This window comes from Zootermopsis nevadensis, unplaced genomic scaffold, assembly GCF_977971745.1.
Source record: "Zootermopsis nevadensis isolate Lab colony 2312 unplaced genomic scaffold, Znev_1.0 Znev_ptg000025l, whole genome shotgun sequence".
Taxonomy (NCBI): domain Eukaryota; kingdom Metazoa; phylum Arthropoda; class Insecta; order Blattodea; family Termopsidae; genus Zootermopsis; species Zootermopsis nevadensis.
The window spans coordinates 13817287-13841056 of record NW_028259157.1 but is presented as its reverse complement, the minus strand read 5'-3'; the positions used below and the strand labels follow the sequence as shown (position 1 = coordinate 13841056).

General features: G+C 44.7%; 1 protein-coding gene and 1 long non-coding RNA gene across 6 annotated transcripts in view; one reads left to right on the top strand and one right to left on the bottom strand.

The window, feature by feature from the left end:
- Positions 1–23770, bottom strand: part of Ephrin (ephrin) — a 516038-nt gene that overhangs the window by 222323 nt on the left and 269945 nt on the right. The window lies entirely within an intron of this gene.
- Positions 5233–23129, top strand: LOC110827212 (uncharacterized). Of its 2 annotated transcripts, XR_002542249.2 has the most exons (3): positions 5233–5497; positions 7713–7796; positions 21250–23129. It is a non-coding gene; the product is annotated as an uncharacterized LOC110827212 (long non-coding RNA). The 2 variants fall into 2 exon arrangements; XR_002542248.2 differs by lacking the exon at positions 21250–23129 and having other exon boundaries at positions 5234–5497; positions 7713–8433.

The window sequence follows — 23770 nt, the reverse complement described above, 5'->3', positions numbered from 1 at the left end:
CGCTTTCTTCTCGTCCAGTAATCGGCAAAGAATGAAGATGTGGACAATTCGTTTAAAAAGAAAAAATGGATTAACCTTGCGTCTTGCTCAATTACGTCGCTCTAGAGAACAGCTCGTTTTTATCACCTGATTATTAGCTGCAGCTGCAAACCGGAATAATAAAACTTCTTGCGAGCATGAACCGTGCGACACTTCATCGGCTTCCACGTCGTTTGCAAATGTCTCTTAAGCGTCGAACAATAAATAATTCGTCAACAAGCAGAGACACATAGCGAAGAGTTCTTCGGGCACACGTCACGCGAGATAGGTTTAGCCCAACGGACCACTGATTCTGAAGGAGTCCAGCGAGGGCCAAATCCACCCCCGCACCAGGACTTTTCAGCACCGCGAAGATAAAAATAAGATAAGAGACAGACGCGCGGAAAAGTTGAGTTTCTGGAGACGATTTTCGGAAACCACGCCTCGCCGCTTCCGCAGGATTTACTGAGGCGGCCAGATGGACCACAGTTACAGGGACGCCCTAGAGACAGCTGTGCGCGCGAGAGAACCATTTCTCTGACGCCGCATTACGCTGTTCGGTGGAGAGGGGAAAATTTGCTGACACAAGACAAACCTGGTCATCGCGCGCCCTACATTTCCGCATTGAGTAGCGGGTGGTTATTTATTTATGGCTTGAGGAAACTGGATTTTAACAGATTCGCGTAAGGCATGCGTCTGGAGCTAAGGAATAATTATGACGCAGATAAGAAATTAGCTTTCTTCAAGATGCATGAGCAGGTTATCCTTTTAAAAAAAAATCTTTCCTCACTACCATAATATTTAGAGTGGTTTTTATGACGGACATTTCGATGTAATAAAACGTTTCTCCCGCCTGGCTTTCATATCTTAGCACCGATTTCATCGCAGTCCCCAGCCTGCCACCGGAGACCGGGCGCCAGCAAGCTATTAGGAAGACATCTTACTGGCAGAACAGACGCGGTCAACGGAGAAACGCAGAGCAGTAGACGACTACTCATCTCGCCGTTGGCTGGTTGCCAACGCAACCCAACTTTATTGTTTATAATTTCCACCCTTTTCAACACAGGCTGTGATAAATGGAGATAGGCCGGATATGCCACGCGGACCGGAAGTTGAAGAATCATACCGTTGGAACCGTAAGCGAAATGTAAGTTCCCATTTACATGTTTCCTTCGTAGGCGCCTGAAAAGTCTTAAAAAAAGAGTTGAGGAAGAATGATTTGTGCTTCCCCCGCGAACAAAAATACGCACTCAAGTCTGAGAAATTGCAATGCGTCATGAAAGTGGATTTTAGGGAACAAACGGCACTGCCTGCGTTCCAAGTTTTGCCACTGACGTGGAAGAGACTTACAAGTTACCTACGAGGAGAATACGCGCCTTGATGTTTATACAGCACAAATATTACAGTGGTCAGAAAAATTAACTTGGGATGAGTATTTTATATGAGATCTCAGCGTCCCACGGCGTGGAAGATGATGATCTGGGTTGGGACGCAGTGTAGAATGCACGGCTGATACCACCGGAGGAACGGCACCTTCCTACAAGTTTACGTGACGTCACAATCCAAAAGAACGTCGTCTGTATATTTCATACATCATGGACTGACAGGATAATTATGAACGATTAACTACGTGGCGAATGCGAACCCGAAACCCCGAAATACGATCCACGGCGCTGTCAGTCGACCGGCAATAATAAGAACCAGTTACTGAAAGTGACTTCACAATTTTCCGATCTGTATGAAGTTTATCAAAGGCGACGTTTTAAGCGTTAAAACCGTTACTGCTACAATGCGCAACTTATCCACCGTGACGTGGGAGGCAGAAGGGTCTAGAAGCAACGGGGCACACGGAATAAGTGATCAAGAGCACACGGACGGATTTACCTTCTCGTCATTGAACACAATTTCAAATCTACTGGATCAAGAATTGACGCAAGTCTGAGTTGTCACGAATAAACGAGGGTTCATGGCCCTATTAACAACAGCCAGGCACCTCTCCTTCGATTTAATTACTGGTAATACGACTGGTATTAAGCCTATAGTCCTTCGGAACCCAAACACGAGTGATTATACACTTTGACAATCGATGTCTGCGCATGCGCGCTATGACTGAATAACCCCGATCCCTTCGAATCATCGAATGCTTTGTACCACTGCGGATCGGTTCAGAGCTTCTTTGACGTTGGGGCGACAGTTGTGGGCGCCTGGCGTGTGCGATTAGTCACGTGATGAAAGGCTCGCGCTGCTGGAACGACATGCTTGTATGAATGCGTTCCTATGAGTGGTCTGAGGAACAGACAGATGGGAGAGACGTGTAGAAAGCTTATGCAGCTTAGTACACTGAATCTGTAGCTTGAAGGAAATATTTCGGTTTCATTAGATTACAAAAAAAAAAAACCCAGCAGCTTGAGACTGCAACAGGATATGTTTCCGTACGCCATTAAGCGCCAACCTTCACGTAGCCGTAAACATTATTTTCCTCTCGACCGAACGTCACGTACGTGCTAACGAACTGCGTACTTCGCATTCCACTACGCTCTCTGCGTCTGCAAGCCAGCTGTGTTTCACTTCCTAATACACAAACAATGTCGACTACATTTCTTTCAAACGCAACGCAGTGACCAGAAACAAGTCAATTCGCTTCCGAAAACGTCCGCTGACAGACACGCTGCCCACCAGCACGTTAACAAAACAATGTTTATCTTTGTGTTCTCCCGGGCTGTCTCTTGGTGCAGTCTTCAATTTAAACTGCAAACGTATTCCTAAGCAATGAACATTCCTCAACTTACCAGTTCCGCTGACATCCAGCTAACGACCAACCAATGCGCACGATATAACAAATTAATAAAACCGTACACGAGATCCGTGGTATTCCCTGCGATGCTTCGTGTTCTGCAAATAAAACGAGTTCTTATTCGGACACAATTGCAGGCCGGGTTTAAGGGTTCAGACCTCAAACCAAAGCGCTCAGTTTGTCTGTATCCCCCGCCCCCAACAGAGATGGCACCACATGGCCTACATGCAGGATGTACGAAGACCCACCCACAGCTCTTGACAGCCGTCGATTATCCTGACCCTTAAGGATAAGCCCAAAACAATGATATTAAGACGTTACATGAGCCACGCAGAAACTGTAAATGGTATGAAAATTTTCATGTCAGTCGACTGACTGTACTCACCGCATGGAAGGAAAAGAATCCAGTAACCGTGAACGACTGACTTACCTGAAATTAACAAAGAAACAAACATTAATCAACACGTGCACACGGCGTCATTACTCAGAAAACCAACATCAATGAGTAAAACAAACGAATCCACTCGGGCCGTCCATTTAAGCACATGTCATTGGTCCGTGGCATGTCTACTTAACGACAACTGACGCTAACCACCAGACGCAACTGCACTAATGAAGGCGTACGCAGAGTTTCAGTGGCTTGGAAAATGAGCCAGCAGGACGGGCGCGACATGGTCTTGTACACAAATTGGGTTGCAATTGTGAAAGCGATGAACCCTAGTCTGCTGACCGCTCGGGACACAACAGAGCGCGTGCGGACTCTTTGCTGAGGACTGAGAGACCTTATGATCGGGGATCGTGGCTGTTCCTGGGCACGACGACGACGACGACGAGGACTGCGGAGGCGATTTGACGGACTAAAAACAGAATGAAATAAGTGTGATTATACGACAAACCAGTTAAGTTGATCAAGGACCCATTTACCTCTAAAATAATGAATACGGAGACAACGCATGGATTGGCTCTTTGAAGAACGGAGTACATCCAAATGGTATCTAGGAATTCAGTCTGTACCGCAAAGAAAACACTATACCAAAACAAACATAAATTGGTTAAGGCTGTACAAATATAAAATCAAATTAAATAATAGCTGTTTAAAACGAGAATCATATGAAACTCATAAATATACAGGAGTGGGGGGGGGGGGAAAGAAACATTCACGAATGTTGAACCAGGTTGCTTTAAGGGGTTAAAGGTAACGAATCTCCAGCTTCCGTAAAAACCAGGTAACATGACTGGCTGAGTGACTATCAGCTTCTCAAGCTGGACAATCATCAGTTTGGGCAGGATCTGAATTACGCGGCGAGATCGTGTTGCCTGTAATCGCCAAAGTACGAACAGGCTACGAGAACAGACTTACGTAGCCCATCAAAACGCGGGTCTGACGTGAACTAAGGAGAGACAAATGCGTAATTGAAATGGAAACGGATTAAATGATTCCGGATGTGGACCAGATCTGTGCTGTTTTTTTTCCCAGCACTCATGCATCCGCGCGTTCGAATAAAAAATGAAGTGACCAAAAGCCACAAACAGAGGATGGAGCGAATTGCTTACCACTTTCTTAAGAGTTTCCCGGCTGAGGGAGCAGTGGACGTCGTCTGGTCCTGTGCTGGACGACTTCTCTCTACGGGGGGTGTAGACGTCAGAACACCAAATTGCAAAGCCTTTTAGCACCAGCGTGCGTTAACATCGCTGGCCTGCACGAGCACGTACAAGAAATAGTACAACGGATTGCTAATTCCAGAGTAATTCACGGAAACAAATGCTCCTAACAGAATTACTGATTTCCCTTGTGAAAATAAAAGAAAAACATTGGAACTCCTTGATGTGTAATGAAATTCCGAAGCTCTTCTGCACGTGAAAACACGGGAAGTGACGTCATCAGTTTGCACCGCGGCTAAAAGCAACAAGGGACTTAGATCACTCTTAATTTAAAGAAATAGATGCTAGGTAATTGTAAACATGTAATCCCAGATCACTCTTATGAGCAAACAATCACATCGGTGCCCACTGTTGTAATGTGGAGGCAGTATGACCTCTGAAACGTCGTAAACTTCCGCCAGACTATACGGTGCTACAACCCAGAAGACAGCCATCTTCATTTAGTCGAAACCTAATTTACTTTCCGCCAACGTAAGACCACGACATCAACTGGTTTTCAACACACAGGCTATTAATTAATCATTACGAAACTTTGAAATTAAAAACAATATCACACTGAGCTGCGTCGCCTCGTTTTCCCGCGCGTGTCTGCTCATTCACTCGATAGGTAGCAGCACCTACTACACACAAGCCGACCATTATTCATTCCATCTCTCTCAGACACATGTTCCCACCTCTCTGAACTCCTAAACCCTAGCTTCTCCCATGTTCCTCATTAGCTCGCACCAGCACGCAACAAGGCTGAGAATTGTCCAATCAGAATCGTTATTGGACCGGTTTCTGCAAGTACTCGTGGGAGGGCGGCACTATCATTATAACAACATTTGTTGGGGCCTCAAGAGAGGACTTTTGAATCACGTCGGTAATATCTTGTGCCACGGCTCGACTGAACTGCACGGAACGCCAGGCAGGGCGTAGGTGGGGCGTAGGAGTCTCCCTCTGCATTCACTGCCTGCAGCTGACGTGGAAAGTGGACAGATACGCAACTGTGCACAGAGAAATATGGGAGGATTTCCTAGAGAGGTAAGATCATCTCCAGCCCTGAAGATGTAGGCAGTATGTTCCCCCTAAACGTTGGCATTACACATTTTCCCCAGCTTACATTTTCTGAAGTTTACATCAACCACACGGGATTTGTAGGCCTGGAAGACTTTCGTAATTTCTTGTCTGTTAAAACGCACGACACTGCGAGGAGGAAATGCAGAATCGCGGCCTGACTAACTTTCATGCGGGACGAGATATTTAACAAATGAATTACTTCATCCAACGCGATCTCGCACGGAACGGGGTCTTATCACAGCTTTACCCCGTTCTGACGTCGTATTTGTGGGTTTTGGTGTCGCGTACACTCGTCTGTATACGCCACCGCTTATTAGAAACACGCCGTCTTCATTTTCAGTGTGATAAAACACAGAATATCTTCATTCCTTCTCCTGTTTGTGTGCGCACACTGATAACCAACACAATTATAATCGATTTAACAAGATCGACAACAGTTATCAAGCATGGGCAATGCTTCGAATCTTACTTCACAGTAAGCAACATTTGTGCTGAACATAAAATTATTTATCTAACCGGAAAACGTCAATCATTCCAGATTATTATCATCATCATCAATGTAATATCATCCGAGTTACGAGCACTAAACGGGGTCAGAATCCCCGGTACCTCACGCCGGAGATCCAGCCTGCATTCCAAAAAATATCGGGGCACTAATCTAGCGCTCACTCCGGGCAGCTGCTCCTATCTCTGTTAAACTTGACAAAATTAAAACTCTGCGCAATTCGCATGTAGCCCGGAGACAGGTGTTTTCTCGGGGCAGTGCGCGTCTCAGACTGGGTCTCGAGGCTTCAAAAGCACGTGAGATGTTTCCTTAGTGATTGATGGCCGGAACTCGGCCAATCCATTAATTGATTATACTGCCGCACCAGACGAAGAATGACGTCACTTGCCCAATAACACTGATAAGATTGATGGAACCTATTTCCAGGAGAGCGAATATTTTTACCCGGGAGTCAGAACAAAAGAGGCGATACGCCCGCTCTTTCTTCAAACACACTTTTCGTGATTACTTCCCACGCGGGAGACGTGCGGCGAGAAAATGCAATTCATCACAATTCTGGGTTTGAATCGGCATATTTTGCAGACTTAGAAACGGCGCTCATTCGGGAAGCGGCTAATTAACGAGGCAGCTTTCGAATCGAGGTCTCAGACCTAGCACATTAGGAAAATCAGAACCACTGACAGTAACTTCTCTACATCTTAACGACTCAAAGCGACTCGAACTGCAACATAATAATTTCTTAAGAAGCTCATTACAGAGTGCAGATTATCACCTCTCGTGCTTTCCCACAAAGATCGCACTGCTTATAAAAAAACAACAGATTTGCTCTCACATTTGCATCGGGTTCAATGTTGCGACGGAGAACAAGCGACTATCAGATACCAAATGAATCGCTCGGATTACTTTACAGAAACAGGCAAAGTGGCAAGTCTGAACGAAGCTCACACATTTACGACAACTATTACGGCCCGCTTACATTCTATTCTATAAAGCAAACTAATTTTATACAGGATAATTAATATTTCCAACAACACCCGATACTGAACTGCGCACTTCAGATTTCTATTAGGCTATTCGTCCATTTACGCGATAAAATAAGAGCACGGAGTGGGCGACATTAAAATGTTAAATGCTCTTGTGTCACGCACACGATGACCACGTACCATAACCGACGAACTAATACGAACACGAAGCGGAAAGCTGACACGGAGGGGGCGGATACGGGATATTAGAGAGACCAAGAAACAGATGACAAGGCTTCAAGACGCCGGTATAAGGGTCTGGTTACATCATTTATGTAGAACGGAGTCGAATAAGACGCCTCTGGTTCCACCGGAAGTTGTTGGATAGCCACACAGCCCAGGACACAAAACGAATCTGTACCGCGCGGAAAACTAACAAATCCAGTGTTTGAATTTGGGGAGGACGCGGGAAATCTGAAGCTACTCGCAAGTGCCGGTAAGAATAAGGAGCAATTTGAAAAGAAATCCGCAGTGAGAGTGTTGCATCTGACGCCAGGTAAAAATTTGAGTTGGGGGATGAAGGAGTACACACACAATTTTGTCTGGAATAAAATCAGCTGTGCTACATTTAAAAACTTTGGCCCCTGAATTAATCACGGACTCGGTTTTTGAAAATTAGAAATAAGCGACATTTTATCCGGTGATATTTCAGGTTCCCACGGCGACGGGTATGAAGATGGCCGACTTCTGGGAGTTGCGTAATGCAGAACGGCAGAAGTTGAGAGACGTTTCTGAGGTGCGTACTTCCTCCATCAGGGTCACCTTCGACCTGGACATAATGAACAAATGTATCCGAGAATATTAAAGTAAATTCGGGTTTAACAAGTATACTGGATGAGAAGGTTTGCAGAATTTCATGCCAACTCCTCAGACCATGCACTGAATTGGAAGGAGATCGTAAGGAAGCGGTCGTGGCCTGTGCAACACCGATGATGGAAAGTGCCACGCGTCCTTCCTCAGGTCTGAAGGAACTGGCTCTAAACAGCGGAGTTCCCCGTGAAGGGAGCTTCAGCTTAGGAAGATCCCAGGGCATCCGACCTCACCAACACTAACACTTACCTCGCGCGTGATAAGCAGCGTACCACCTCGTTTAGCTCGAGTCCAGCTGTGTGACTATTCAGTTCATAAGTTCCTGGAACAACCGCTTTTGAGTACGTTCAACCAAACAGAGCTACGGCGAGTACACAAGAGGAAATAGCATAACGCAACGTAACGCAACAGCTGCACGTTAATGAAGCCTCGTCTTGGCGTTGGAAATATTTAAAAGAAACGAGCAGCCCACAAAGCATGATTTTAGACTATCTGACGGCCCTAACCTCAAAACACAAAACGTGCTTGAAGTAACCAAAAAATATACCAGTTTCTAAAGCCCATTGTGTTGACACTGTTTAAAGTTACCTCCTCCAGTCATCCATTTAATGTAAGGCCAATTTATTCGCCAGAAATACTTCTAGATCGCTGTTTATGTAAAAATTCTGAATATGAGTATGAAGAGAGGCTTACTTTAGAAAGCTAAAATCACAGTTCAGATTCTCACCGCACTGACCACATCGATTTTGGTTTTCTGAACTGTGGCGCCCTCTTGCCTCGCTGGTAGTTATCAACGTTTCGAAGAAACATATCGCTTCCATCATCAGATACAATTCCCATTTTAACCCAAAAATTCTAATGCTGGCAGTTGAAGGGATAAAATGCACGTGCGGGCCTACAAAAGTATTTACAGAAGTCCGGTGGATCGTTCAACCCGCTGTAAGCCATGGGTAATATTTTTAAATACTCTGAAGTCAGTTTTTTTAAACTTCCGACCAATATCTAATCCGTTAGACAAGAATGTATTTGGCCAGACTCAGCGTAACGAATATGAAAAGAAACTTGTCACATTCTTTCTACAATCCTCTAGTTTATGAAGCTGTAAGTCGTAATGCTAGAGTTACACGATTTTCAGGTCGTGGGGACAACAAGATAAAGTTGTTCGATTCAAGATGCAGACCAATTAGCTTTTCTAAATCTTAAATACGACTTGGCCCTACCAGTATAATTCTCTGCAGACAGCTGTCTGTGTCTGAATTAACCGGTTCCGTTAATATTTAGAGGCAAGCTGAGATAACCTTCCCATCAATTCATCATTCTACTTGCTTGTACAAGTACACTAAATGTCTCTTACATAATTTGTCCAGCGATAACACTGTTCTTACAAAGCCACCCAGTTTTCTTAACTTATTGCGTTAATACTAATGAAAGACGTGGGTAGAAATCATGAAGATACCTCAAAACTGTGTCAATATATCCGACTAATCCAGTTCAGATCTGTATCTGTTCGCGTGCTGATTTAAGAGCCCCCCGGCCGATCACAAAGGAAGCAAAACACATGCATACAAGAAACAAAAGACTGAATCAAAGCAAAGCATGTCATTTGCCACACGACACAAATCAGCGTTGTAACAGGTAAGAAAGGAACAGGCATTAAGTACATTTTACGTCCGTAATCAGTAATTTAATTCAATCATTCGTTTTAATAACAGTCAGTAAATGACTGGCTACGGTCTCTGCAATCCGGGTTCGATTCCTCTCTTATGCACCAACTCTGGCCTCGCCCCTAATCTCCCACAGAATCGATTTCTGCCACAGGTTAAAGCAGTCAGAACACGAATCTCGGAACCATCAGTTCGTGGCTATTTTACTGTAAATCACTAAACGCCTCCATTTGTGGCGCTTGGGAGAAGAGGGAACTATCATTGACAAACGAACAGAAGGAGAGAAATTATTCTATGGCCTAACTGAGAGAGCTCAGTTTTTGTTCGGAATCTCGGGTGTCTGTCCAACCTTAAAACTCGGCAGATTCCCTCGTATCAGAAAGCAATCAGTGGAAAGTTCCACGTTCATTTTCCTACTTGTCTAGTGATCAGTTGCTCCAGAAGATGGTTCACCGTTCCGGATTCAAATCCGTGGCCGATGGAATGTCATAACGCTGTCAAGTCTCGTGACATCTGTGTACCAAGCTGCGTTGGCTTCAAAACCAAATTATTACCACCGCCGCTACTCTTTGGTCATAATTTAAAACTGTTGTAGTTGCCGTCTCTTAATACGCAATCTTTCTCTTTTCTGACAATACTTATCGTATCCGACTACTCTGTAATGCCTCTCATGTGTGAGTAACTTATTCTAACTGCTGAGCGTGTTACGTTACGTTTAGTAGTACGTGAGCCCCCAACCCTAAACTACAGAGTCAGGGTTTGCTGGCCGAATCTTAACACCTCAGGGGTCCGAAGTTCTTCAGCCTGAGACGAGAGAATACACAGCCGACCGTTTTACTGTATAATTAAGAGCACTAAATCGTTTCACGGCGGTGTTGGGAGGAATCGCCCCCACTGGAACGCAGGACGTGACTAGGATACGAGACAGAGTAGCCCCCTCCCCCCCTCTCTCTCTCTCTTCGTCCGTCCATCTTTACATCTGTCTGTCTGTCTGTCTGCTTGGTCTGGCCGGACGGCCAGCGAAAACTAGTTGAAGCAGTTCGCTGCTTGGTCAAACGAACGGCATGGAAAATCGACCAAGTCGTCGACATGTGGACACATTCTGATTGCAAGGCGATACGATCTTTTACACCACGAGATTAATTTGAGCTGTTGGGCCGCAGTTAAGTGTTAATGGGACCAAGACGAAGGGAAAGGTTCGGCCCTTTGGTTTCGCAGACAAATTATTCTACGTGTAAACGAGACATCGCTCTTCTAGAACACAAATCTGCCTCCAGAAGCTCATGCGTAGCTTATTTAACGACGACGCACCAACTATCTCCATGTGGCAGATCGCAATCGTCGCTCAACCAGAAAATAATCTGACAGCAACCTGTGGATCACGCGGCTTCACGACCGTGCTTGCAACAGTCCGCCACTGGCCCCTAAGTCAAACGAATTCAAGCCACACCCTCCCACCCTATTCTCTTACGATGACATTTAATATTATCCTCCCATGTACACACAGGTCTCGGCCCTTCAGGCTTCCAAACAAAAATTTTGCAGGTATTTGTCTTGTCCACACAGCGCTCCAAACTCATTCTCCTTGGTTTGTTCAAGCTAACATTTGGTGAAGGTTGCAATTTGTGGAGTTCCTAATTATGAAGTCCTCCTGTCACCTCATCTCTGTCGAAATCTTGTCCTAAGCACCCCGAAATTATCAGAATAAGAAGCAAAGGGCTTTTTGGACAGGGTTCTTCTGCATATTCATTGGCAGTCCAGTGGGCCCAAATAGAAATGCACGTGTATAAAATTTCGGTGACGTCCCGATCTGTGTTCGAGAAATGTTCAATCCAACTTCCTCTCACCTCAAAGGGGAACGGCTGAAAATGGCAGATGGATTTAATTGCCTTAATATTACCACAGGAAAGGGCGGATCAAACACCCCCCCCCCCCCCCAGATCGGAGATTCTGGCTCTCCTGCAAAACCGCGTGACACATTTCCAGCTGAATGCTCGGCGTAGGCTCATCGTGCATTACCGAGAGATGAACGCGGGTTACCTCGGAGGCAGCGCGGCCATGACTTGGCTGAGTCGACGGACAAACGAGACACGTGACCGAGGAACGACAAAACTTGATGGATAAGGTTGGCGAGATGAATTAGTTTCTGACAAAGGAAGGGCGCAAAGCGTACGGTTATTCTGTTGGCCTGTATCCAGATTGTGTTCGCTGATCGGGGCAACGTTTCGGAAGTTGGTGGTTCTAGGTTCGTCCTCAGGTACGAGGGAAAAACCACGGCTTTCAAGGTTACTTCGTATACATCGATGACTCGGCTCAACAGACTCCGGTTTTGCAATCCAACCTGAAAACGGAAGTTCAAGTGTTTCCGAATGCAGGCCATTTCAACAGCGCCGTGTGTTCTGAAAGTCTAATTACTTTGTGAATATGAAACGTCACTATATGAGTGTATTACGCTAGTTACTAGCAGTAAAAATGTAAGAACTTCGCCAAGTCACAAGAAAATCTCAAAATTTTTGTCTCTTTAACGCCTCCACTTTTTAACGATTCCGTGTGCATAATTCAATAACAGTTGATGAAGTCGAGTTCTGTAGCCAGACAGCCTGAAGTGATACGGATCCAGGTTTCAGGGGCTGCCTGTTTAACGCAATTTTAAAACTGATTAAATTACTTTGTTCTTTGTTTGTTCAGTAGATGGCTAATTAAAATGGACGTTGTATTTTTCGAGTCATGAGAATTAGGTTTGCGTCTATAAAATGACCTACTTCACGTGCCACTAAGAGAGTCTCCACGCAACGGAGTCACTGGTTCGTTTCCAGGGCCAAATACCCGTACATATGCACAAATGCGTCGTCTGAATGTTATATTTTTCTGCTGGTCGCTCCTTTAAAAATGGCGATTTATAACGATAATAATAAGTAAAGCAAAAGTACTCCAATAATTATAAGAGCAACTGCCAATTGGGCCAACATCCCGGGCGAACACATCAGGGAACTTCGAAAAATCGTCATTCTAGGAACATCGTACATCATTCGAAAGACGCTCATGTAAAATATATAATAATGCCTCACGCGAAATCTGTTAAATGCACATTCAAAAATATTATCCGCAACGCCAAAACTCTCCATAACAGTAAAGAGTCATCGACTAACCAAGCTACCAACATTTACTTATCAGGCAAAAGATATTCCAGCCCTTGAAACAGTCTTACGTCAGTCATCCATTTTAAGACGAGACACCGTCGCTTCTGAGACTGATTTTTAAGACACTTGGACTGCACTGCCATTTTAAAATGACTGTAGTGCTTGGAAGTTATTTTCTTAATTTGATTTCACCGTTGCAAAATGCCACCACCACGTTCAGTATCCACTGCAGAGAGTTTCGTATCAGGACTTAATTAACCCCTTGAAACTAGGCAAACTGCTGAAGAGTCGCATACCCTTCGGCGATGCACCTACCGCGCCAAGGATAACGATTTCCGAACTACATCAACGCTTGCAGACACTTGGGAAAACGCAAACGAAGTCAAGAGTAGCACGAAACATTTTGACCCTGACAAGGGCGCGCAGACAGTTCCTCTGCAGCACCGAGCGAGTCTGCGGTGTTGCTCTTTGTAATGACGTCACAAAAGTGGCTCTTGAAGGCCTAGTGGTAAGAATATGCACCGCCCTGCGTTTTGCATCCGTCGCTTTCGTCCGATTCTCGCTGTAACCAGTTGATCTTTGTAATGGTGAAGTGTTTTCTTCGCGGTACGGACCGAATCCTTACATAGAATTTGGACGAGTTTTGGCTTCAGAGGGTTAACAAGGGCCCGCATGTGACACGCATGGGAGAGATGAGAACTGCATGGAGGATATCACTTAAAAGACCTAGACGTAGATGGGAGGGCATGGACAGGATTCATCTGGCTCAGGACTAAGACCGGTGATGGTCTTGTCAACATGGTACTGGGTCTTCGAGTTCCATAAAAGCCGGTGAATTTCATGACTCATTCATATTAGGTCCTCAAGACAGGCTTTGTTCCATGTAGTTGCTTAATGCCACAGGATCAAACTATACGTCCTGTTTAACATGTCAGAAATCTCGGAGCTACCTGGTTAGTATGTGTGGAAAAAGATAAATCTCACTGCAGGAGCTTCAGAAGATGAGAGACGCGGTCGGCTCATACCACGTGTTCTACGATGTCACTCTTGAGAGCAGAGAAATATAATTTTGACTGCACGGTTATCATTTGGTAAGCCAACAACAGACACGTATTTCCGAAGAGAAATGAGATCAGAATCAGGTCCATCCCGGTATGAAAGTTATCTCAACTGAAACGTCCCGTATAAACAGTTGTCGCTTATTTCAATACAACCTGTGGCTTGTAGGAGCTACAAAAAAGTGTGATCGGAAGACATCCACAATCTCACCTTGAAGCCACTTGACATCATGCTCCACCAGACATCCACTTTCATTCAGCTATTAACTATTAAAACCTTTAACGATGCATGAATAGTTTGGTTCACGCAGCAAACACGAACGTCATTTTTCAGTGACAAGGCAGATCTGTCGGCCGTAATTACAGTACAGCTGCTGGAAACGTGTGTCTGCCACGGCACAGACGATGTCACCGTGGCTATCTGACAAGCTTCACACAGCATCCGGCCTACACTGCGCTGCTGTAACACGTCACACCCGATTATGCTTACTCAAATCACAATTTCTTCTTGTCTACAATCCAGATCTATTTCTACGTGGGTCCAAATGTCCTCGAGGAATCCGCAACCGACGTGATACATTCCAGGGCACCGAAGAGAAATATTCTATTCTTCTCCAAAAGAGCGATCATTCATTTTTGTAAAGACGCTTTGTCAACTGCAACGGTTATGCGGTTTCGATGGTAGGGTAATGCGTGTATGGAAACGATGTTCGTGGCCCATTTTAAGGCACTATCCAACCATTTATCCGCAAAGATGAATTAAATCTATGGTAAAAACTGGAAGAACAGCCGGTCTTGAGGATGAACCCGGAATCTTCCAAAGAGAAAGTTGGAGTGTTATTTCGACCACAACGTTCGGCAAGATACCTGTCAAATTTATCGGCAGTTTAATTCCGAAAACATACAGGCTTGTACGTACCAGGTTTTAGTTGTATGCTGAAGTATCTGAGGTACAGTCAGCCACTGTTAAAATTCAGTTCCGACACATACATTAAAATGTAACTATTTACCTTCATTACGGATTACATTAATACAACTAGCGAGCCGCTTCCGTGTGTTCTACTATTATAAAGCAGTGCTCAGTGCAGATTACAATGGGGGCCCAAAGGTCACATTTCAGGGACCATGAATACGAGCCCCGCCGCACTGCTAATACGGGGAGACACACGGACGCGCTCGATTCCAATTAATGATTTCGGACTGCATTCACGGCAAACAAACGACGACGCATTGTCTGAATAATACAATATCGACATATTCGCAACGGAAGGCTATACTAAACGAGAACCACTAGTTGTGACAATAGCGAACGCCAAATTCAGCACTGTCGTATTAAAAATAAAATAAAAAAACAACAACTTACAGTTCATGTGGTACACGTTTAGCGCATACAAATATTCACGTAAAAGTTTAAAAGTACACAAAAGAATTATTCTGTACATTTGAACCAAACACAGGATATTTAAATTAGGAAAACTGAGTGTGAATTATGTAGCAGAAACTTGGGTGGATGGTACACACAAAACCAGGTATTAATTTCCAAAAGACTCGACGAAATTTTGACACACTGTACCGAAAAATACCACTCAATCGCTGATAATTTACACTAATATTGTAACATGGGACGCCTATAAATTAGACTGGAGGTTGTGGTCTTTTGGGGTTGTATGCGCTCCTGAGCTAATCTGCTTGCTTTGGATTGGCTACCCGGGTGTAGATTTCGTACAAGGCTGTCCGCGTTCACAAATTACTTTACTTTTGAGTTCCAGCGCAGCTAACCCAGCAAAATTAACGCGGTTACCTCACTTCCGTGGGCTGAGCACAATTCTTCAAAACGCGGAAACAAACGATTCCAGTGAACAAAATACTTTTGCAGTGCATAACAAAGCGGTCATAACATCCGGCGTGAGTACAGTCTGGCAACTCAGTTTACTCTACCACTAATGCCCCTGCCTTAGTGACCGGGATGAGGGGGGGGGGGGTGTCCATCCACACGGTGGGATTTGGAGCCACCCCACGAATAAGACCCACGTTTTCATGAGGAACGGAAACGCAGGCCAGTCATTACTCAAATGCTAACCCCTTCATGACAGTTTTGAATTCCACGACGGAACAGGACACGTCGCTTGTTTATAAACAAATGCCCAATGGAAGATAGGAGGATTAGGGGGAGGGCGGCGTTCTGAAAAGCGCTTTTCAATTCAAGTTACATTTCGTGTTTTAATGGGGATCGGGGAATTAATTTTAATGCCTCACAAAGGAGGGGAAACCACAAGAGCCATGACCATATTCGCAGGCAGGAATACGGAGCAATCTCAAGTCTGATTCGGGGCGCTGTCACACAAAATTTAGACACATTTTTGCAGGCGTACGTATCTTTTTTCCCCCCTGCAAAACCACGACTGATAATTCCAGGTACCTGACGGGATGGAATTAATATTCCACCTGCAGTCAAACTTGTCACAGAGGCATCTGCCTACGAGTCTGCCCGACGCCGACGCCATCAAAATCAAGCTGTCACAGGGCTCGTATCTTTGGTCCACTTGCGTGTATTTTCAAGCACTGGACGCCGGGACCCACGAGGAAAGCAAAGAACCGGCCAGGACCTCGCAGTGCTTAACAGTACTTTATGCAAATGGAAATAAGCCCATGTTCCTGCTAAGTACTACCGAAGATTACTCATGTGGCATTAAGCGAATTGCTTATCTATGTCTCCGGATCCAATCTCGGTCGGGATATTTGCTACTCTTAGATTTTCCGTGGATTTTCTTACTATACTGACGCATAGTTCATAAATATTACATTAAAAGGGCAAAAGATTTTTTTAAAACTCACGAATCTTAACCACCCAGCCTTTTCTCGTTAAACGTTTTGACAGAGGTCTACTCAGTTGATATAGTGCTGTTATATACCGAGAAACTAAGAAGAAATGTAATGAATCAGAGTTCTGTTGGCCTTACAGCTGTTCCACACGGCCAGCAAAGTTCTCGAGTGGCTTAGCTACTATTAGTTTGTCAAGAAAACCCTCTATGAAGTTAGATGGTGCACCTGGGGCTGAATTAAAGTAATTTGACATTCTGTTTACGTTTTCTTATGTGAAAAAGAAACTTTTTTAATGAATTTTTAATTCTAGCAGAACATAACGCTGTAACCTTGCATTTTAATGTATGTAAGATTAGTTACAAAATAACATCGATATTTTGTTCATTTTAACCTTAATCAGCGAGGGGCTTCTGATTTTGGGAGAAACAAGAAAAGTTAAAGAGCGCACACACGGCACCTCTTTCGGGTCTTTACATCGACGATTTTAAATCCCCAATACAAAGAGGGGCGACACCAAAAGTCCGGGCGTCATAACTTATCAACCAACATTTTATTCGTGCGGGCAAACAGGAAAATACTTAGCCCCAATAACTAATTTTCAAAACGTACCGTCATTTCATGTAGGGCACGAAGGATAATTAATGCTCTGAGCAACTGTAATACGATCTTGGCAAGGGGAATTTTTTTTAATGGTGTGTTTATCATCTGGATATGGAACAAGTTTCTCGAGACATAAGTTGAATGAAATGGAAACTCTACACCTGATATAATAATTCCGAAACAAGCTACAGCGTGCAGCACTTCTGTTCAGAAATTCGATACTTTTAACGACGCTCGGCTTCCGTGACATTTGCAAGTATCAAGTCACCCGCCTCTCCTAGCTCTCAATTAGCCGTTACTTAGTTACTCTGCCGTAGCGAATACGTCTCTGGCGCTAATCATTTCCCCACCCACTAACAACCACTTAATTGAAGGAAAGTCTTACGACTCTTAAGCGGCTACGAATGGGACTTGTTTCGATCTAGGGGAATTGCAGGCCACAAGAAAGGCAACACAACACTAGCCTTCCTTACCACACGTTTAAGTAACTATCTTTGTCACGAACCAATATAAGAGACCGGCATCTTGAGACATGTACTGAAGGAGGCAGCAAGTACCTCTGAAACGTCAGTAAACGTCTACCACACCACATGGCATAATGTCCGCAGAAGACAGCCATCTTCAAATCTGTTCGCGGTTTAATAAAGTTAATGAGCGTTCGAAATGAACTTCATTCAGTCGTAAATATGCCATTTCAACTGCTAGCGCGGTTCATCAGACTATACTTTAGTTCCAAAGCGTAAAAACAAGGACTTGTTCGACTACCACTAAGGAATTACTGGAATTGGACCCAAAAGAATACCATTTTTTTACATGTGAATGTAGTACAGCCGGCTTCCGAAACGTAGCGGACTCAATTTCGAACACTGAACACTTTGCAGAATTTGCAACTCGAGGATTCATTGAAAGCGAAGTAGTGACCCCTTAGCAGTACAGAGCGAGTCCATCGTAAGCAAACACACAGCCCCCTCCTTCTTCAGGGCGTATATCAGCAGCGAAGCCATTAAGTACAACGCCTCCCCTCACAGCGTAATTACAAAGCTGCACAAAATACTTTCTATTTTTCATTTCATTATCGCACGCGAGGACAGGAACGACATGAGATCAGGAACCCGACGCATGAATTGGGGGGGAAGCCAGACGAACTAACGAGGAGCGACGTAAAACACAAAGAACTCCGAACTGGATTTATTCCACTGAATTCCTTAATGACTTGCAGCCTTGGATAAAACGGATACCGATTTGTAACAGGTTCAGGCAGTGAAATCCGAATTTATGAACGCAGCGCCGGCGTCGAAGTGCCCAATTTCAGATCTCTTTCAAGTATCGGAAATTATAGATGACAGAGTTTGCGCGCAAACCGTTCTTTCCGGCTACAACTCCGCTCCTTACACTTCCAGCTGTGTTTTTTACTGCAGCTACGCCACTGCACTCCGACGATCAACCGTGGCAATGATACATAAGAATCCGACGCCCTGACTCCATCATCACGGACCCTGAAGACGGAGGCAGATCTAACTTCCGAAACGGTTTCTTCAATTCAACACTGACAAGGCTGACCTCCAGAAAGGATTTAGTACGCCACGAAAACTGTGGATCGCACTCAGTTTCGCTCTGCTAGCCTGTCCTCCTCTTTGAACATTTACGAAGACAGGTAAAGGTGGACAGAGGTTCAACGCCGCTAAATAACTTCTACAGTTGAAACAGTGTCATTCACCACCGTCACACTCAGAAACCGTACAAATGACCGCTGATCAGAAGTTTAGCGCGTTTCATTTTAAGAGAGACGTACAAATGAGGAGCCGGTGAGAGGCTGACGCAAAGTGCACAATGCACTCGCCCACCGCCCACCGCCCACTGGATGTTGGGGCGAGCAGGGTGGGTGACTGACTCCCTGTGCACTGATGTGACTCAACTGTTTAAAATGCAAATAGAGTTATTAATGCTGACAAGCAACTGTTCCTCCAGCACTGGACCCCATTAGAAACACAGATTGAAAGTAATAGGCGATGGCGGAGGATATTATATAATTGGATGACAAGGAACAAAGCCGTCTACTGAGGGAGAGCATCAGTGGCGGATACACAAACCCTTCTTTCGCGCATTTTGCTCAGACGCAAGACAATTCAAAACGGACTTACTGTTCCCAATAATTTCACAGAATGAATTATGGCGCCTCTGGTGGACGGTCCCCAGTGATTTCGGTTATGTACGAAGCTTACCCTCCGAGGAGCGTGATATTTCTCGGTATTTGATTCACAGTAATTGATTGTGTGCCCTTTTTAAAAATGTGTACATGAAAACAGGTGGTGACCTCACTTGAGAGTGTCCGGTCCAGACTCACTTTGAAGATTTCAGTAACCATCCCAGAAACACGCAGAACTCGGCCTGCCTTCAGACAACGTACACGTGACACTTGCATCTATCTATTGGCGCCACAAGCCTTGCAACTCGCTGATTTGGACGTCCTACAAAGTCCCATGAATTCTAACAGTCGTTACAGATGTTTAGCCAAGCGAGCGCCATTTTAGTTTGCTTAATGTAGCGTGTTCATTAAGCATGCATTCGCTGGCGCATGCCCCCCCCCCCCCACCCCCACAAACCATTAGATAGATTGCATATGGTCTGCCAACGGGGCACCCCCCCCCCCCCCGTTCGTTTCAAATTTCAGTTTTGTTTTATCCTTAAGACGTCTGGGCACAGATTTGAGAGATGAAAACAAACATTATTGTCGAGAATACTAGAAGGAAAGAGAACACGAGGAAGACCTACGCGTAGATGGGAGTCCCGGACAACCTGTCGCAAGGCACAGACGCCAATGAACAAAACACAGTCGATGCTTGTGGAGGGAGCGGACAATGCGTTCCTTCCCAGTTCCCACCAGCTGAACAGACGTGTAGGGACTGAGGCAAGGGGATTTATTTCGAACTCACAAATCTCTTTACTTTCGTAATGCTGTTTCAAAAGCAGTCATTGTACAAAGCAATGCAGCATGTGAGACACTGCAAATGTACACATGCACAGATTGAACATAAACTAGACAAGGAGAGCAATCTGTGCAAACACATCTTGCACGGCTCAGCGACGAAGGAACCAACAACACCCAGCGAAACCTCTTCTTATTAACAGCTCGAGAGACATCCTTAGAAACCGAGCAGCGTTTTTTTCCGGGCACTTTTCCTCCGGGTATCAGTTACAGAGGAACCCCTCAGTATGCAAAAATTAAAAGACAAGCTTTGTCTGCATTACTGTAATATAAATAATGCATTATTCATGGAAACCTTACACGAATCGTGGGTGCAAAACAAGGCTCTTACTTCTTGCAAAGTAAAAGACCTCTGTGATGTTACAAACAAAGCAGACGACGACGACGGACGATAAGACAGTCACTCATCTTTCATCGGGAGTTAAAATAAAGTTCCTTCTACGCTTCAACACTACTATTACCACGTGAGGTACATGATAGCAAACTTGTCCATTGGAACCAGACATCTGTACCACAAACATCAGCCCTAAAGGTTTAAACGCCTGATACATAAATCACAAGAACATCCACTTTATCCCAAGTAGCGTTTCCATATTTGGATTCAAATCGTCATTTAATATTTACATACATTCCTTCAATACAAGGGGTCCGTAGTGGCCGCTTGGTCGCGGGGACCGTGGGTTCGAATCCCACTCAAGCCATGGATGTATTTCTGTGTTGTGCTGTCCTGTAAATACGAGGTAGAGGCCTTGCGACGGGCCGATCCCTCGTCTAAGGAGTCCTATCGAAAGTCCATACATCAAGCCAAGGGTACCGGAAAATGCACAAACATACGTACATTATAAAATACTAAGTGAACTAATTACCTCACACGTAAAGTCTAATTTACTTAAGTCAGGCTCACGCGCAGACGAGAAAAGTTAACCAAGAAAATCCCCATCTTTTATGGAACTCGAAGGGTCACCACCTTGTTCACAAGAGCCAGCCGCCAGCCCTATCTGGAGCCAGGTGAATCTGATCCACACCCTCCAACCCCAATTCCCTAACATCCATTTTAATATTATAGTCCCATCTGTGCCTAGGTCTAACAAGAGGTCTCTTCCTTCAGGTTTTCCAACGAGAGGCAAGTGAATCAACACCCTACGAAAAAAAAAAAGATGTTACATCCCTGCCGGGACGAGGCTTTGGACCTACCGTCTCCTTGTAGAGACGCTGGAACATTTGTCGGTCCTTGTAACAGTTCGACGCCAAGGACGGCGGCCGACGGAAGAAGGCTTCGTTTAGACGACCCGTAAATTAGCGTCTCCTTAGCTTAAGTGGCACAATGATAAACGATGTCTTGAAGCAAATCCTTTTAGAATCCTAGTGAAGCATGGATGTCCCGTCGGAACGGAAAGGTGGTGGTTTGACGTGAAGGGGTTCTTGAGAAAACGGAGTGCAAGAACGAACGAGAATGGGGTTACGAGTCGGATGAAGATAATTGGCATATTCCTCCCACCCTCTCCGGCTCGTTTAGAAGCATTTTCGTGCCATTCTTTCTTTTTCTATCTCAGTGAGTAAGCTATTAAAGGAACTCGAGTCTCGAACGAAGAAGGCAGCTTACTGATGTAATGCACAGCTCCACGCTAGAAGAGGGAGGTTAATGTAAAGAGGCAATTTCGTATCAGGTACGTCTTACAACTGTACTACAGGAAGAAGGGAACTTTGTAAAGTAATTCACTTCAACTGCAAAGTTACTATCTCGGCTGAAACATTCAAACTCCCACTACACTGACAACAAGCATTAATTTGGAAGATTCGATCAGAAAAGGACAAGGGCTTTATGGCTGATACAGTTCTATGCCAATGGAAAACTCAATTAGTTGTGTGGGTTAAGAAATCACACCGAAATACGGAAATTTAAGGACTGCGTCAAATTAAGTGTAGCAATTTCAAATCTGCCCCAGCTTTGGACAGAACCTGGAAGATTAAGTGTAATTCGGAAAATTGCTCTGTAGCGCAAGATTATATTCACGATGAACAAATTCAGCCGCAGTACGTCTCCATTATAACACCAAGTGGTTAATATTGGGCCGTGAAGGTTTTGGTCTGAGATACCCATCGCTGATGACAGTGTCCAAAAGTTCCTCCGAAACGAGTATTAAAGCAGGTGGAACTTGTCATGATAAAAGAGAGGAAAAATGGTTGTGTATTCAGAGCCATTTCGTCTGAGTAAAAGCTGAGGTAAAATTAGAGATGTCCGTGGGACTTAACTAAGCATCACGCCATGCCGAGGAATGGCAAAGCGGAGGTATAGCTCCACGCGTTCTTAACCTCGGCTTCACACCCCGGCCACTTCGCCCCCGAGGAAACGAAGTTGGTACGCAATGGACAGGAGGTCGGGTAGGGCCCCCGAAAAGGTCTGGACGATGCAACTGAGAAGAAAAATACGTTCTTGCCGGGAATCGAACCTCGACGTGCATACTCCGCAGCACGACTGTGTTGTTCCGGCAATAAAATGTTCTTTGCAGACAAAAAACTAATCTTTATTGGGACTATTAATAATTCAACGAGAAACGTCTGCATTTCCCATGCTCCACTGCTAGAAGGGAAGGGCTCTGTTCTTTTGAGGCTGCTTAAATCGACTAATAGGACGAATTTAAGACGTGTTCTAGTTCGTAGTCTCAACAGTAATGGGCTCCACATTAAAACTGATGTTGCCGCCACCGCCATGGACGCGAGCGACGTTATCCAGTCGCTTACAAACACTGAATATTTTAATAACAATCGATTTGTCTGTGGAATAACATGCAGTGGGGTAAAGTGCATGAATGATGCATTTGGTAACTCCACGTACGGTAATGCAGTGAGAGACGAGGACCTCCAGTCACGTTCCACGTTCCTAGCAATCTCCGTCACAATACGGACACACTTTTACATTATTTTTCTGTATTTGTATAGTATTTCGTAGGAAGCACGAATATTCACGATAAGAGCATACCTGAAATGCGGGGGGGGGGGGGGGGGGGGCACGTTTCAGATGATTTTTCAAAACACCTCAAGAAATTAGATCCGAGATACTTTAATAACTACCAGCAGTCCAGAGAATTTCACTGTAATTACTAAGTATAAAATATAACTATTAACAGAATTTAAAAGAGAAATACTTTGTCGATGAAAATAATTCACAGATCATTATAAGTGAAAACGTATGGAAATGGTGTTAATAAACGGTCACTACCAAATAATGTAACGCGGAAAATCTCGGTTACGACAGCCCGTCTCCGGGCAGCTCCTAAATGAGAAACAAAGTCTCTTTAACACAATTCTGTCAGAGATACACATTAAATTAGACTTACGAGAACAAAACACGGTCAGTGAGTGGCTTCACTCTCAGGCTGTACGGGATGCCCGGATGGCTTATCACACACTACGGTTGAAAACCTTGCATTTGCGACCTACGAATACCCAGTGTTTAGCGTCAAGTCAGACATGACTGACAGTCGACTAGGCCACTTCTGTAACACACCCAACACTTCACAAACCCTTTATTTCAGACGTAATAACAGTAATAAAGACGTAGCATATGTCAAAATCAGCAGCAGCAGATGTGAGGGACTGTACTGACAAAGAAAGCAAATGAGTACAGA